Here is a 16,787-nt window from a genome sequence, read left to right as displayed (position 1 = left end):
ATGATTTTTTTTAAAGTTACATACATGTTAATGATTTTTATGTCTTCTTGGAGAATTAATTCCTTTATCATGATGTAATACTTTGGCAATTTGTGCATAATTTTGCTTCATGGTTAGTATATTATTCTCATTTTCTTTTGATTAATGTTAGTGTTGTATATGTTTCTCTACACCCCCCATTTTTTTAAACTTATTTTCCTCTTTGTATTTAAAGTGAGTTCTTTTAGGCCTTTTTTAAAAAATTATTTTGACAATTTAAAAAAATTGTCAATTTTTTTGTCTTTTAGTTGCATTTAGACAATTCACATTAAAATTGACTACTGATATATTTTGATTAGTATCTACCATGTTTATAATTGTTTTATATATGCTTCACTTGACTTTTTTCTTTTTATATTTTCTTTTTATTCCTTTTTTTAGTTTAACATTTTCTATGATTATACTTTTTCTCTTCTCTTAGCATATTGAGTACAATTCTTTTAAAAGCTTTTTGGTGTCTAACCTAGAATTTGCAATGTATATTTACAACTATTCTAAGTCCACCTTCAACTAATACTATTCCAATGTCATGGATAATATCGATTGTGCATTCTTTTTACATTTACACAATAGTTACAAACCTTGTAACAGAGTTTTCCCATTTTCTCCTTTCTATCCCATTTAAGTTGCTGTGGCTTCTTTTGCCTATCCACATATTATTATCACTCAATACATTGGCACTCTTATCTATTAAGAAGTTCAAAATAAATGATTTTGTTTTACCTACATTTATTCTTTTGCCACCACTGTTTCTTTATGTAGTTCCCATTTTTGCCTATGTATTTCCCTTCTATCTCAATAACTTCTTTTAATATTTCTTACAGGGTGAATCTTCTGACAATAAATCCTATCTTTTCTGTTTGTCTGAGAAAGTCTATTTATTCTTTACTTCTGAGGATAATTTCTCTGGATATAAAATTCTAGATCAGTGGTTCTGTTTTCCTTTCTACTCCTTATATACTTTACTCCACTTTCTTCTTCTTTGCTTGGTTTCTAATGGAAGGTTCACTTTGTATTCTTATTACTTGTTTCTCCATAGGTAAGGTATATTTTTTTCTCTTGGGCTTTTGGCTTTTTTCAAGATTTTCTGTCTGTCTTTGGTTTGCTGTTATTAAAGTGTTATTTGCCTACACTTGGGGATTTTGTTTGTTTGTTTACTTTTTATATTTTTCTTGCTTGATGTTGCCTGAATTTATGGATCTATTGTTTGGTGTCTGCCATTAATTCTGGAAAGTTTTCACCCATTATTATTTCAGATACTTCTGCTTTTTTCTCTCATTCTTCTCCCTCTAATATGTAACGATTATGCATATGTAACATTTTATAATTGTCCCACATTTCTTGCATATTCTGTTTTACATTTTATCTTTTTTTTTCACTTTGCATTCTTTCTATTCTACAGATGAACCCATCAAAGAAAGTCATCATTTCTGTTACAGTGTTTTGATTTTTAAAATTTCCTTTTTATTTTTTATACAGTTTCCATCTCTCTGCTTACCACTTGTACTTACATTCATATACCTTTTCCACAGAGTATGTAAAATATTAATCATGGTTATTTAAATTTCCTATTTGATAGTTCCAAAAATCTGTGTCAATATCTGAGTCTGCTTCTAATGCACATTTTGATTCCTCAGATACTGTGTTTTTTCTTGCTTTTAATATACTTTGTACTTTTTTGTTGGAACCTGGATATAATATATTGAGTAATAAGAACCAAGGTAAAGATATCTTTACTGTGAGCTTTAATATTAATCTAGCTAGGAACTAAAATGCATTTAATATTTTCTGTGTATCTAGGTACCAAAGGCTACAGTTTCATTCAGGGTTCTTATTTATTTGTTTATATCCTATCCTGTTGTCTCTGGGCTCCCTAAGAGCACCTTCTTAAAGAAAGTCTTTGTCTTCCAGCTCTTCCAGTTGTAATCCACTGTTATTATACCACAGCCCTGTTAATGTGGTGATAAGAATTGGGAGAGAGGAAACATTCCATAGCATTATGATTAATTCTCAGGTTTCTAGTTGAACGGAAGCCCTGAGTTATGACCTTCAGAAATGTTTCTTAATTTTGCTTCCCTTCTAGGTGAGTCAGGAAAGCTAGCATGGGGTGGAATTGCCTAGTTGCCCTTCTCCCAGGTATACAAGGCTTTTGTATGCAGGTAACCCTTGAGAGCAGAACTTCATTATGAAATGTGTTCCAGGTATATTTCAAATGGTTACTCTTCTCCTTTCCCTGCCTAAAACCCAAGGGGATGTTTCTTGGTTCTTTAATTCAAGAAACTGATGGTGTTCCTGGAGGTACATTTCATGAAACTATGTGTGAGGAGTAGAAGGGTCTAAGACTGTAACCCCTAGGAGTTTTTCATTCCCCCCTTAGGGAATCAGTGTTTTGTTAAAATTATTTTTCAAGTATTCCTACCATTTTATGGCTCCAGTGGATTCTGCTACAAGTTAGGTAATCAAGGCTGTAATTTTCTGTATTCTCCTGTCTCTCCAGCTTTGAGGGTGGTGTTCTCTATGATCTCATTTCTCTGATGGATCTAAGAAAAGTTCCTGATTTTCAGTTTGCTCAGCTTTTTTCTTGTTGTAAGAATTGAGAGTGATGATTTTCAAGCTCTCTATATGTTGGATCAAATACCAGCAGTCTTGCTTTTGTTTTGAAAAAGCATTTTAACCAGATATAAAATTCCAAGTTGACAGTTTTCTCTCTCAGTGCTTTAAAGATGTTTCACTAGCCTCTCATTTGATTTGTTTCTAATGAGAAATATATTCTCATCCTTATTTTAGAGCATATAAGGAGAAGTAAAACAAGCTGGGCTCTGAGAAGAGGGAGAAAATGCTTTAAAATCACACTAAACATTTGTTTAAAGGTGAATTATCACATCTGCAACAAGAAATATGGGATAATGTGTCATTTTGAGGAGGTCAACTCTGGCAGATTAGGTACTAGGCTTGGGATGATTTTGTCACCTTAAATACATTTTGGGCCCACAAAACTGAGTAAAAGGTGAGGTTTAAACATAGTTTTCTTCCCATGCTTTCATGGATAAGATGGTGAGAGTCGCTGATACCTGGGGAAATAAAGAACTCTTCTAAAAGAAGTGATAAATAAATGTATGATAAAATACGGTCAGTTTTAGAAGCGCTCTCCATAAATCAGATATGCAGGCCCTGAGTTCAAGCACATGACAGGAGAAGTGACAGCATGACAGTGGTATTAAAAACTCTGGTTTTCTGTGAGAGTAAAACAGCAGAATACTATAAATCAAGCATAAACTAAATAGTACTTAATCACAATAGAAACTTGGGAAGTAAGCAGAGGTGTCCCAAAGATTCTGGATGCTTACAAAATTCTTGTATTAGATAATAGTTCCAATTATTTGCTTATAAGTGAATTTCCTCAATTACAGGGTTAAGTTCCAGAGATTTAAAACAAACTCATAAGCAAAGCTTCTTAAACCAGTGACATTAAAGGGCCCAACATATTTTATACAACATATTTTATTCTGTTAATGAGTTAAATGTACACCATATATAATATAATCATGATATGCTTAATTTGTTATAACATTTTGCTTGATGACAGGGAAAGTTTGACAAAATCTCCACTTTGATCTCCAAAAACTTACACACTAAGAAAGCCTAAGAACTTTGGAGGCATAATAAATGTATTTTAAATATATAACCTGAAAGCAAAGTATTGTAATATGGTCTTGTTGCATGCAGGCATCCAAGTGAGAAATATTAACAAGTCTAGAGTAGAGCATAACTCAAGAGGGAAAAGGTCTAAGTGTTTAGATTGGGTTTGCAAATTATGATTCTTTTGGCAGATAGTTGTATTTATTCAACCAAAGTTATTGAAAATCTGATATATCACATACATTTCACTGAGAGAAACAGTGATTCCAGATCTATTGCTTATTTGCAAGGAGTTTACATTGTGAAGGAATAGGTAGACTAGTAAGCAAACAATTAAATATAGAAAATCAGTTTCCCTAATAGGAATAGTTACAGGCTGCCATGAAAGTGCATACAAAACATGTGTGAATGAAGAGGGAGGAAAGAAGGTCATCTAATTGAAATAATAGATGCTAAAGTGAAGAATAAAAACACACGTATTCCCCATCATGCTATGTTTCTCAAAGTCCAGTTATTGTCAAACCACCTTTTCAAATTTGGCCATGAACTATACCAACTGCACTGTTAATATTTTTCTTTGCATTGATTTAGTTTTTCATTTAAATCATTTTGCATAAAAAGGAGTTTTTATTTCTAGAATAAATGGAAGTCAATTACACAAAACATAACCATATAAAAGGTGAAATGAAAACAGTAGTATTTTAGACATTATTTTTAGATCTTATTGTTTTGTCTAGAAATGACTGAACACAAGATGATGGGTAAGAATTTAAGATATATTAAAGAGGGACAAAATCAAACTGAGCTTCTTCTTGACTTAATCAGACCAAAAGAATTGAAGTGATTATATCTTTCTTCTTGTTTTGATGTTTATGTACCACAAACAAAATCCATTGCATATATTTGCTAAAATCATAAATCTCTTTAAAGTGTTCCACATTTTGGGAAAGGCTGGGATATACACGATAAATATTTAGGACATGTAAAGTAAATCCTAAAGATAAAGGAAGGAAAGAAAGTCAGAAAGTCTCAGTTTTTAAAATAAAAAGAATGTTATTTTACTGGAAGCTAGACATCAAATCTAGCCACATACTGAGTATCAGGATCCATCTAATAGCATCTGTGTATTTTCAGGTTACATTCTGACCTTTCTATTATTAGATCCTATATCATTATATTGAATTGAAGTCAGCCTTTATGTTATTCCAAGACACTGGTTCTAATTTCCTGAGTGACTAACAGTCCCTTGAGGATAACAGAGTGTAATTCCTCTTATACTGGATATAAATTCACCTGTATCTTTCTCTCAATAACAAATGAATGAAAGTATGTTATAAGAATAGCCCCAATTTTCTTTAGTTTATAACAAGTAAGACTCAATCCCAGACTTGTGGTTTTTAATTATTTTTAGTCCTTTGGGATCACCTTCCAAATGGAAAACAGTGTGTCCCACTGGGAGATGCTTGGGAGAACTATAGCCCAAGGGTGCAAAGCAAGTCTATTTTTGGTTTCTCATTGCTTTATAAGGATCTGGAGATCACTATCAGTTTTCTTAGGTTTCTCTTTTCTGCTATAAACATCCTCAGATATTTCAAGCTCTGATTTGGAGTTTATATATATTACCCTTATCACTTGGATTGTCCTCATTTAGTGGGGCTTTGTTTTCTAATATCTCTCATTGTGTGCGGCCACCAGAAAGAATCCCAGGTTGGTAGCTGTCATATGGCCAGAGTAGAGCATGGAATAGCTGCCACTTCTTGGGAGTTCTATTATCTCTTTTGATTACTACTGTCTAATATGTCATATGATCATTTGCGATACCAAATTTCATTGTTGGCTCGTATAGAAATTGTTCAATGAAAACCTTAAAATATTTTTGTTATGAATTGCTGGTTTTCTAAGCTTGGCTCCACATCTGCTGGAATTTCCATACAAAAATTAAGGAAAAAGTAGAAGGAAGCTGACAGAAGGGCTGAGAATAAAAGAAGACAATGCAGTGAATTTCAAGTGTGACTTATATTAAATTATCTATTTATTTAATGTGTATTAAAATACAATTATCAGAGAAATCCGTGGTTTCATAGGTATTTTTAGTTAGAATTAATCTATGTTTTAAAAGACAATTGAACCATCAGCTATCAGGAAAATGCAATTCAAAACCACAATGAGATAGTACTTTACATCTGCTAGGAAGGCTGTAATCAAAAAGTCAGATAGGGGATAACAAGATGGTGGAGGAGTAGGTGGATGTGGAGTACATCTCTCTCCATGCATACACCTTCAGACACAGAAGTGCATGCAGAACACCAGCTGAGAGTGGACAGGAGTACCTGACCAGTGGAAAAGAATATATAGAACTACGCAAAACTCGGTAGGATGAAGGAACTAGGGGAAAAAACAGGAGTGTTAGAAGGACTGGACCTGCCCTTGGCAGGTGGGGGAAGTGAAACAAGAGCCTGATCCCCACAGCGGGGCAATTATCTGAATCAGAGGAGAAACATTTAAGGCTGCGAGTGAAACAGCTGATCTATGGCAGCCTAAATGGAATGAGAATCAGATAGTCATTGCCGCAGCCATATATACCAGGGGCAGTAACAGCGGTCTCCTGGAAGGGGCAGCAGCTGCGAGCTGGAGTTAAGGGATTGTGGAGCAATCCCAGGGTGAGGGCTGCTGTTGACTGCAGAGAGATGGATTGAGGGGATGTGAGGGAGGAGATCATGGTGAGAAATGAGGTGGAAAAAAGCCAGGTAGCCATGGAAGCAAGGCGATACTGCCGAGTTACATGTAGGGGGTGGAGCCATCACCATAGCCTCTCTCTCCTCACATGCCAGCATCTGCAACTGAACAATAGAGAGGTTGGCCCATCAAATGCCTGACGCACTGAACTACAGAGTAGGACCCCACCCAGGGTGCTCTTTTCAGTGACTGATTCGCAGATCTACAGGGTAGGACCGCAGTCAGGAGGGCCTCTCTATGTGCCTGATGTGCTGAAAACAGAAAAAGACCCCAGGCGAGGGAGCCCTCTAAAATGCCTTGAATGGGCAGAGCTACGGAGAAAAACTGGCCAAAGAGGCCTTCTGATTGCCAACTACAAGAAGCTCAAAAAAAGACTCTGATAGGGCCATAAGTCTTGCTGCAGAGGCAGTCCGTATCCCTGCACACTTGGCACTGCCAAGGTGCCTGCAAGCCAAGCAGCTCCACCACCTTCACGATAACTCTCACTGGGGCAGAGCTACCACACACAAGAAAAAAGTCTTGTGTTTATGCACGTAGGGTCACTTCGGTCATGTCTCTCTCTTTGCGACCCTGTAGACTGTGGCCTGCCAGGCTTCTCTGTCAGAGAGGGGGTTCTCCAGGCAAGAATACTGGAGTGTATTGGACAAGATTGGTTGCCATACCCTTATAGAGCACTATATTCCTGCTATGCTAGCTGCCAACACCCCTGCGTACATGGTGCTGCCAGAACGCCTGTGACCCAAGCAGCTGCACCACCTCCACACCTGGCTCTCACAGGGGCAAACCCAAGTCCTCCAGGGCAGCCTCAGGAACAAAGCCCAGTGGACAACCCACATGCAGAGGTGGAAATAAAACCACAATTAAAACCCAAGGGTAGTGTGGCTAAGGAAGAAGATCCAAAACCTTCCCACCAGCTGTATGAGCTGCAGATTAAACCCATGTGATCAACTAAGCAGTCTCTGTGTCTATGGAATATATAAAAGGCCATTGAGAGTGCCCACAAAAGAAAATGCACTAGCTCTGATAGCTGTGGACATTGGCGACAAGAACACACAGGAGTAGGAGCAGATTAGAATCTGAGCAGCCCCTAGAGCAGGTCCAGAGACCAGCACAGTGTTGGAGGGCATCCTAGGGAGGTTAAGTGAACTGTGATTCCCAGCACGGAAAAGGACTGTGATAGCAGTGACTCAAGAAAAACATTTATTATTCTTATTTTTTGCCTTGTTCTGTAGATTCTTTTGGATTTTTTCTCTTTTTTTCCTTTTTTTCTCCCTCCATTTTAGTTGTCAATTTTATCAGCACTAAGAAACCCAGTTAAGCTTTTGAGCCTTTTTTTTTCCTCAATCACATTTTTTTACTGTTGTCATAAACCTCTGCCTCTATGTTGAGTTTTTGCAGTTCTATGGAGTTTTCCTCTTTCTTCTCTCTCTTTTTTAAATTAAAAAATTTTTAAATCTATTATTATTTTTTTCTACATTTATTCCTTTGTTTGCTTTTCCTACTGTTCTTTCCCCTTGCAGTTAATCTTTAATGTATATAAATCATTTTTATCTACCTCTATTTAACTTTGCACGTCTTTTGCACATCTTTCTTTCTTTTCTTTCTCTCCTTTCCTCTCAACATATCTGTTAGTTTTATTTTCATTAATTTATTCCCCAATTGGCACCTTGCTTTAGTTTTGTTTTCCAGTTTGTGCTTTAATTAGTTTTGTTCTGGTAGATATAATTTTTGGTATTCTTTGTTCGTCGGGTCAATCTATTGTACTTTAGTTTTTTGAAGTGTTTTGATTTTGCTTATGGGTGTATATTCACTCACATTTTCTATTGTTGTTATAAACCTCTGCCTCTACATTGGGCTTTTGCAGTTCTGTGGAATTTTCCTTTTTTTCTCCCTTTTTTCTTTCTTCTTCCATTTTTTTTCTCTTTACTCTTTTTTATAATTTTAATTTTTAAACCTATTATATTTTTTCTACATTTATTCCTTTGCTTGCCTTTCTTACTGTTCTTTTCCTCTTGCAGTCAATCTTTAGTGTATATAAATCTTCTTTATTTACCTCTATTTAACTGTGCATATCTATTCTTTCTTTCCTTTCCTCTCAACATATTTGTTAGTTATGTTTTCATTGCTTTATTCCCTACTTGGCACCTTGTTTTAGTTTTGTTTTCCAGTTGTGCTTATTTTAGTTTTGTTCCTAACTGGTAAATATAATTTTTGATTTCCTTTGTTTACCAGATCAATCTACTGTACTTTATTTTGGTTGGACTGTTTTCACTTTGCTCATGGATGTATATGTATATGTGTATATTCCATTATTTTAGTTATTATTTGCCTGATTTTGTAACTGCTGTTTGTCTGGGGTTCATCTTTGGTTTCTCGTTTTTGGATATTTGTTTTAATCTCACTTAATGTCATAACAAACCGCTTGTGGGGTCTTCATTCCTGACCAGAGATCAAGCCCTGAGCCTTTGGAGTTGGAGCACTGACTCCAAGACCCTAGACTACCAGAGAACTAACACTACGGAGTATCAAATAGTGAGAACTTACACAAAGGAAACCACTTGAATGTAAGACCCAGCATCTAAACAACAAAACAAAACAAAAATACAAACCCAATCATCAACAGACAGGATTACCACCTCACTCAGCCTTGCCAATCAGAGGAAAAACAAACAAACAAAAACTCAGCACAAATCTCATCCTATAGGAAGCTCACACAAACCACTGGACCAACCTTAGGAGAGCAGAAACTAAAGGAGCAAAGAATTCAACATTTTTCATGGAAAGAATTCACCTTTCCTTGAAGCCTGGGAAAAGGAGACCTCAAACACAGTAACTTAAAGAAAAATATATATGAAAAGGCAGAGAAATACTGCACAAGTGAAGGAACAAACTAGAAACACAGAATCCAAAGAAATGAAAAGGAAATAGGAAAATTACCTGAAAAAGAATTTAGTATAATGATAGTAAAGATGATTTAAAAAAACCTTGAAAACAGAATGGAGAAAATGAAAGAATCAATTAACAAAGACCTAGAAGAATTAAAGAATAAACATACAGAGGCAAACAACACAATTACTGAAATTGAAAATACTGTAGCAGGAATCAACAGCAGAATATCTGAAGCAGAAGAACAAATCAGTGAGCTAGAAGATAAAATGGTAGAAATAACTTCTGAAGAGCAGAATACAGTAAAAAGAAAGAAAAGAGCTGAGGCAGTCTCAGAGACCTCTGGGACCGTATCAAATGCACCAACATTCAAATTATAAGGGTTCCAGAAGAAGAAGAGTAAAAGAAAGGTTATGAGAAAATTTTTGAAGAGATTATAGTTGAAAATTTCACCAACATGGAAAAAGAAATAGTCAATCAAGTCCAAGATGCACAAAGAGCCCCATACAGTATAAACCCAAGGAGAAACAAGCCCAGACACATACTAATCAAACTAACAGACTACACACAAAGAAACAATATTAAAAGCAGCAAGGGAGAAGCAACAAGTAACATACAAGGGAAACCCCATACACTTAACAGCTGATCTTTCAGCAGAAACGCTGCAGGCCAGAAGGGAACTGCAGGATATAGTTAAAGTACTGAAAGGGAAAAATCTACAACCAAGATTACTGTACCCAGCAAGGATCTCATTCAAAATTAATGGAGAAATAAAAAGCTTTTCAGACAAACAAAACTTAAGAGAATTCAGTACCACCAAACCAGTTTTACAACAAATGTTAAAGGGACTTATATAGTAAAGAAATACAAGAGAAGAAAAAGATCTACAAAATCAACCAGGAACAATTAGAAAATGGCAACAAGACCATATATATCAATAATTACTTTAAATGTAAATGGATTAAATGTTCCAACCAAAGGAAACAGACTGGCTGAATGGATACAAAAACAACACCCAAATATATGCTGTCTATAAGAAACCCACGTCAGACCTCAAGACACATATAGACTGAAAGTGAGAGGATGGAAAACTATATTCCATAAAAATGGGAAGCAAAAGAAAGCTGCTGTAGCAATCCTCATATCAGACAAAATAGACCTTAAAATAAAAACGATTACAAGAGATGAGGAAAGGCACTACATAATGATCAAGGGATCAATCCAAGAGGAAGACATAACAATTGTAAATATCTATGCACCCAACATAGGAGCACCTCAATACATAAGACAAACACTAACAGACATAAAAGGAGAAATTGACAGTAACACAATAATAATAGGAGACTTTAACACCCCACTCACACCAATGGACAGATCATCAAAACAGAAAATTAATAAGAAAACACAAGTCTTAAATAATACATTAGATGAGATGGATCTCATTAATACCTTCAGGACATTACATCCAAATACAGAAGAATATACCTTCTTCTCAAGTGCACGTGGAACATTCTCCAGGATAGACCACATCTTGGGTCACAAATCAAACCTCAATAAATTTAAGAAAATTGAAATCATGTCAAGCATCTTCTCTGACCACAACATTATGAGACTAGATATCAATTACAAGAAAAAAGCTGTAAGAAACACAAACACATGGAGATTAAACAACACGTTTCTAAATAACTAACAGGTTAGTGAAGAAATCAAAAGGGAAATGAAAAAATTTCTAGAAACAAATGACAATGAAAACATGACAAATCAAAACCTATAGGATGCAACAAAAGCAGTCCTAAGAGGGAAGTTTATAGCAATACAATCCTACCTCAAAAAATCAGAAAAACTTCGAATAGACAGCCTAATGTTACACCTAAAACAACTGGAAAAAGAAGACTAAAAAAACCCCAAAATTCATAGAAGGAAAGAAATCATAAAGGTATGAGTAGAAATAAATGAAAAAGAAATGAAATAAGCAATAGTAAAGATTAATAAAACTAAAAACTGGTTCTTTGAGAATATAAACAAAATTGACAAACCATTAGCCAGACTCATCAAGAAAAAAAGAGAGAAGAATCAAATCAACAAAATTAGAAACGAAGAAGGAGAGGTTAAATAGACAATGGAGAAATACAAAGGATGTAAGAGACTGTTATGAACAACTATATGGCAATAAAATAGATAACCTGGAAGAAATGGACAGATTCTTGGAAAAATTCAATCTTCCAAGACTAAACCAGGAAGAAAGAGAAATTATGAAAAACCCAATTACAAGCAGTGAAATTGAAGCTGTGATCAAAAATCTCCCAAAAAAACAAAAACCCAGGAGCACATGGCTTCATGGGAGAATTCTATCAAACATTTAGAGAAGAGCTAATGCCTATCTCTCTAAAACTCTTTGAAAAAAATTGCAGAGGAAGGAACACTTCCAAACTCATTCCACACACCACCATCACCCTGATACCAAAACCAGACAAAGACAACACAAAAAAAGAAAACTGCAGGCCAATATCACTGATGAACATAGATGCAAAAATCCTCAACAAAATTTTAACAAACAGAATTAGCAACACATCAAAAAGCTCATACACCATGATCAAGTTGGTTCTATTCCAGGGATGCAAGGATTCTTCATTATATGGAAATCAACCAATGAGATACACCTTATTAACAAATTGAAAAATAAAAACCATATAATCATCTCAGTAGATGCAGAAAAAGACTTTGACAAAATTCAGCACCTATTTATGATTAAAACTCTTCAAAAAATGGGCATAGAAGGAAACTACCTCAACATAGTAAAGGCCATATATGATAAGCCTACAGCAAACATTATTCTCAATGGTGAAAAACTGAAAGCATTCCCCCTAAGATCAGGAACAAGACAAGGGTGTCCACTTTCACCACTATCATTCAACATAATTGTGGAAGTCCTAGCTATAGCAATCAGAGAAGAAAAAGAAATAAAATGAATCCAGATTGGAAAAGAAGCAAAGTTCTCACAGTTTGAAGATGACATGATAGTGTATATAGAAAACCCTAAATATAGTACCTGTATTTGCTGGCATATTAAGTGCAGCACTTTCACAGCGTAATCTTTGAGGATTTGAAATAGCTCAACTGGAATTCCATCACCTCCACTAGCTTTGTTCGTAGTTATGCTTCCTAAGGCCCACTTGACTTCACATTCCAGGATGTCCGGCTCTAGATGAGAGATCACAGCATCACGATTATATGGGTCGTGAAGATCTTTTTTGTACAGTTCTTCTGTGTATTCTTGCCACCTCTTCTTAATATCTTCTGCTTCTGTTAGGACCCTACCATTTCTGCCTTTTATTGAGCCCATCTTTGCATGAAATGTTCCCTTGGTATCTCTGATTTTCTTGAAGAGATCTCTAGTCTTTCCCATTCTATTGTTTTCCTCTGTTTCTTTGCATTGATCCCTGAGTAAGGCTTTCTTATCTCTCCTTGCTATTCTTTGGAACTCTCCATTCAAATGGGTATACTTTTCCTATTCTCCTTTGCTTTTCACTTCCTGTCTTTTCACAGCTATTTTTAAGGCCTCCTCAGACAGCCATTTTGCTTTTTGCATTTCTTTTTCTTGGGGATTGTCTTGATTCCTGTCTTCTGTACAATGTCATGAACCTCTGTCCATAGTTCATCAGGCACTCTGTCTATCAGATCTATTCCCTTAAATCTATTTCTCACTTCCATTGTGTAGTCATAAGGGATATGATTTAGGTCATACCTGAATGGTCTGGTGGTTTTCCCTACTTTCTTCAATTTCAGACTGAATTTAGCAATAAGGAGTTCATGATCCAAGCCACAGTCAGCTCCCGGTCTTGTTTTTACTGACTGTATAGAGCTTCTCCATCTTTGGCTGCAAAGAATATAATCAATCTGATTTCGGTGCTGACCATCTGGTGATGTCCACATGTAGAGTCTTCTCTTATGTTGTTGGAAGAGGGTGTTTGCTATGACCAGTGTGTTCTCTTGGCAGAACTCTGTTAGTGTTTGCCCTGCTTCATTCTGTACTCCAAGGCCAAATTTGCCTGTTACTCCAGGTGTTTATTGACTTCCTACTTTTGCATTCCAGTCCCCTATAATGAAAAAGACATCTTTTTTGGGTGTTAGTTCTAGAAGGTCGTGTAGGTCTTCATAGAACTGTTCAACTTCAGCTTCTTTGGCATTACTGGTCGAAGCATAGACTTGAATTACCATGATATTGAATGGTTTGCCTTGAAAACGAACAGAGATCATTCTGTCGTTTTTGAGATTGCATCCAAGTACTGCAGTTTGGACTCTTTTGCTGAATATGATGGCTACTCTGTTTCTTCTAAGGTATTCCTGCCCACAGTGGTGGATATAATGGTCATCTGAGTTAAATTCACCCATTCCAGTCCATTTTAGTTCACTGATTCCTAGAATGTCGATGTTCACTCTTGCCATCTCCTGTTTGATCACTTCCAATTTGCCTTGATTCATGGACCTAACATTCTAGGTTCCTATGCAATATTGTTCTTTACAGCATTGAATCTTATTTCTATCACCTGTCCCATTCACAACTGGGTGTTGTTTTTGCTTTCACTCCATCCCTTCTTTCTTTCTGGAGTTATTTCTCCACTGATCTCCAGTAGCATAGTGGGCACCTACTGAACTGGGGAGTTCTTCTTTCAGTGTCCTATCTTTTTGCCTTTTCATACTGTTCATGGGATTCTCAAGGCAAGAACACTGAAGTGGTTTGCCATTCCCTTCTCTAGTGGACCACATTCTGTCAAACCTCTCCACCATGCCCCATCATCTTGGGCGGCCCCATACAGCATGGCTTAGTTTCATTGAGTTAGACAAGGTTGTGATCCATGTAATCAGATTGGTTAGTTTTCTGTAACTGTAGTTTCAGTCTGTCTGCTCCCTGATCCCCTCTCTCAGTGCCCACCGTCTTACCTGGGTTTCTTTTACCTTGGACCTGGGGTCTCTCTTCACAGCTCCTCCAGCAAAGCACAGCCATTGCTCCTTACCTCAACGTGGAGTAGCTCCTCTCAGCTGCCGCCCTGGAAAAGGTCAGTTTTCATTCCAATCCCAAAGAAAGGCAATGTCAAAGAATGCTCAAACTACTGCACAATTGCACTCATCTCACACGCTAGTAAAGTAATGCCCAAAATTCTCCAAGCCAGGCTTCAGCAATACGTGAACCATGAACTTCCAGATGTTCAAGCTGGTTTTAGAAAAGGCAGAGGAACCAGAGATCAAATTGCCAACATCCGCTGGATCATCAAAAAAACAAGAGAGTTCCAGCAAAACATCTACCTCTGTTTTATTTACTGTGCCAAAGCCTTTGACTGTGTGAGTCACAATAAACTGTGAAAAATTCTGAAAGAATTGGGAATACCAGACCACCTGACCTGCCTCTTGAGAAACCTGTATGCAGGCTAGGAAGCAACAGTTAGAACTGGACATGGAACAACAGACTGGTTCCAAATAGGAAAAGGAGTACATCAAGGCTGGATATTGTTACCCTGCTTATTCAACTTATATGCAGAGTACATCATGAGACACACTGGGCTGGAAGAAGCACAAGCTGGAATCAAGATTGCTGGGAGAAATATCAATAACTTCAGATATGCAGATGACACCACCTGTGTGGCAAAAAGTGAAGAACTAAAAAAACCTCTTGATGAAAGTGAAAGAGGAGAGTGAAAAGTTGGCTTATAGCTCAACATTCAGAAAACTAAGATCGTGGCTTCCGGTACCATCACTTCATGCAGATAGATGGGCAAACAGTGGAAACAGTGGCTGATTTTATTTTTCTGGGCTCCAAAATCAATGCAGATGGTGATTGCAGCCATGAAATTAAAAGACACGTACTCTTTGGAAGGAAAGTTATGACCAATCTAGACAGCATATTAAAAAGCAGAGACATTACTTTGCCAACAAAAGTCCATCTAGTCAAGGCTATGGTTTTTCCAGTGGTCATGTATGGATGTGAGAGTTGGAGTACAAAGAAAGCTGAACACCAAAGAATTGATGCTTTTGAACTATGCTGTTGAAGAAGACTATTGAGAGTTCCTTGGACTGCAAGTAGATCCAACCAGTCCATCCTAAAGGAGATCAGTCCTGTGTGTTCATTGGAAGGACTGATGTTGAAGCTGAAATCCGACACTTTGGCCACCTGAGGTGAAGAGTTGACTCATTTGAAAAGACCCTGATGCTGGAAAAGATTGAGGGCAGGAGGAGAAGGGGAAGACAGAGAATGAAATGGTTGGATGGCATCATTGACTCGATGGACATGGGTTTGGGTGGACTCCGGGAGTTGGTGATGGACAGGGAGTCCTGGCATGCTGCGGTTCATGGGGGTTGCAAAGAGTTGGACACCACTGTGCGACTGAACTGCACTGAACTGAAAGATAGTATCAGACAATTACTAGAGCTAATCAGTGAATTCAGCAAAGTTGCAGGATACAAAATCAGTACACAGAAATCACTTGCATTTCTATATAGTAACAACAAAAAATCAGAAAGAGAAATTAAGGAATCAATCCCATTCACTGTTGCAACAAAAAGACTTAAATATCTAGGAATAAACTTACTGAAAGAGACAAAAGAACTGTACACAGAAAGTTATAAGACACTTATGAAAGAAATCAAAGACAGCATAAACAGATGAAGAGATATTCAATGTTCCTGGGTAGGAAGAATCAATATTGTGAAAATGACTATACTACCAAATGCAATCAACAGATTCAATGTGATCCCTATCAAATTACCAATGACATTTTTCACAGAACTAGAACAAAAAATTTCACAATTCATATAGAAACACAAAAGACCCCAAATAGCCAAAGCAGTCATGAGAAAGAAGAATGGAGCTGGAGGAATCAACCTTCCTGACTTCAGATGATACTACAAAGCTACAGTCATCAATCAAATCAGTACAGTATGGTACTGGCACAAAACCAGAAATACAGACCAATGGAACAAGATAGAAAGCCAGCAATAAACCCACGCACCTATGGGTATCTTATTTTTGACAAAGGAGGCAAGAATATACAATTGGGCAAAGACAGCCTCTTCAATAAATGGTACTGGGAAAACTGGACAGATACATGTCAAAGAATGAAATTAGAACAGTTTCTAACACCATACACAAAGATAAACTCAAAATGGATTAAAGACTTAAATGTAAGACCAGAAACTATAAAACTCTTAGAGGAAATCATAGGCAGAACACTCGATGACATAACTCAAAGCAAGATCCTCTATGACCCACCTCCTAGAGTAACAGAAATAAAAACAAAAATAAACAAGTGGGACCTGATTAAACTTAAAAGCTTTTGTACAGCAAATGAAACTATAAGCAAGGTAAAAATACAACCCTCAGAATGGTAGAAAATAGTAGCAAATGAAACAACTGACAAAAGATTAGTTTCCAAAATATACAAGCAGCTCATACAACTCAATACAAGAAAAGCAAACAACCCAGTCAAAAAGTG

The 16,787-nt window shown here is 36.6% G+C and overlaps 1 long non-coding RNA gene across 1 annotated transcript; it reads left to right on the top strand.

The window, feature by feature from the left end:
- The first annotated feature begins 2,067 nt into the window (after positions 1–2,067).
- On the top strand, positions 2,068–10,691 carry LOC145521241 (uncharacterized). The gene is made up of 2 exons (XR_014065256.1): positions 2,068–2,122; positions 8,862–10,691. It is a non-coding gene; the product is annotated as an uncharacterized LOC145521241 (long non-coding RNA).
- Positions 10,692–16,787: the final 6,096 nt, after the last annotated feature.

Source organism: Giraffa tippelskirchi, chromosome 1 (genome assembly GCF_054371585.1).
Source record: "Giraffa tippelskirchi isolate mGirTip1 chromosome 1, T2T-mGirTip1v1.2.pri, whole genome shotgun sequence".
NCBI lineage: Eukaryota > Metazoa > Chordata > Mammalia > Artiodactyla > Giraffidae > Giraffa > Giraffa tippelskirchi.
Note: the sequence above shows the minus strand (reverse complement) of the source record. Positions and strands in the feature narration are given on the sequence as shown.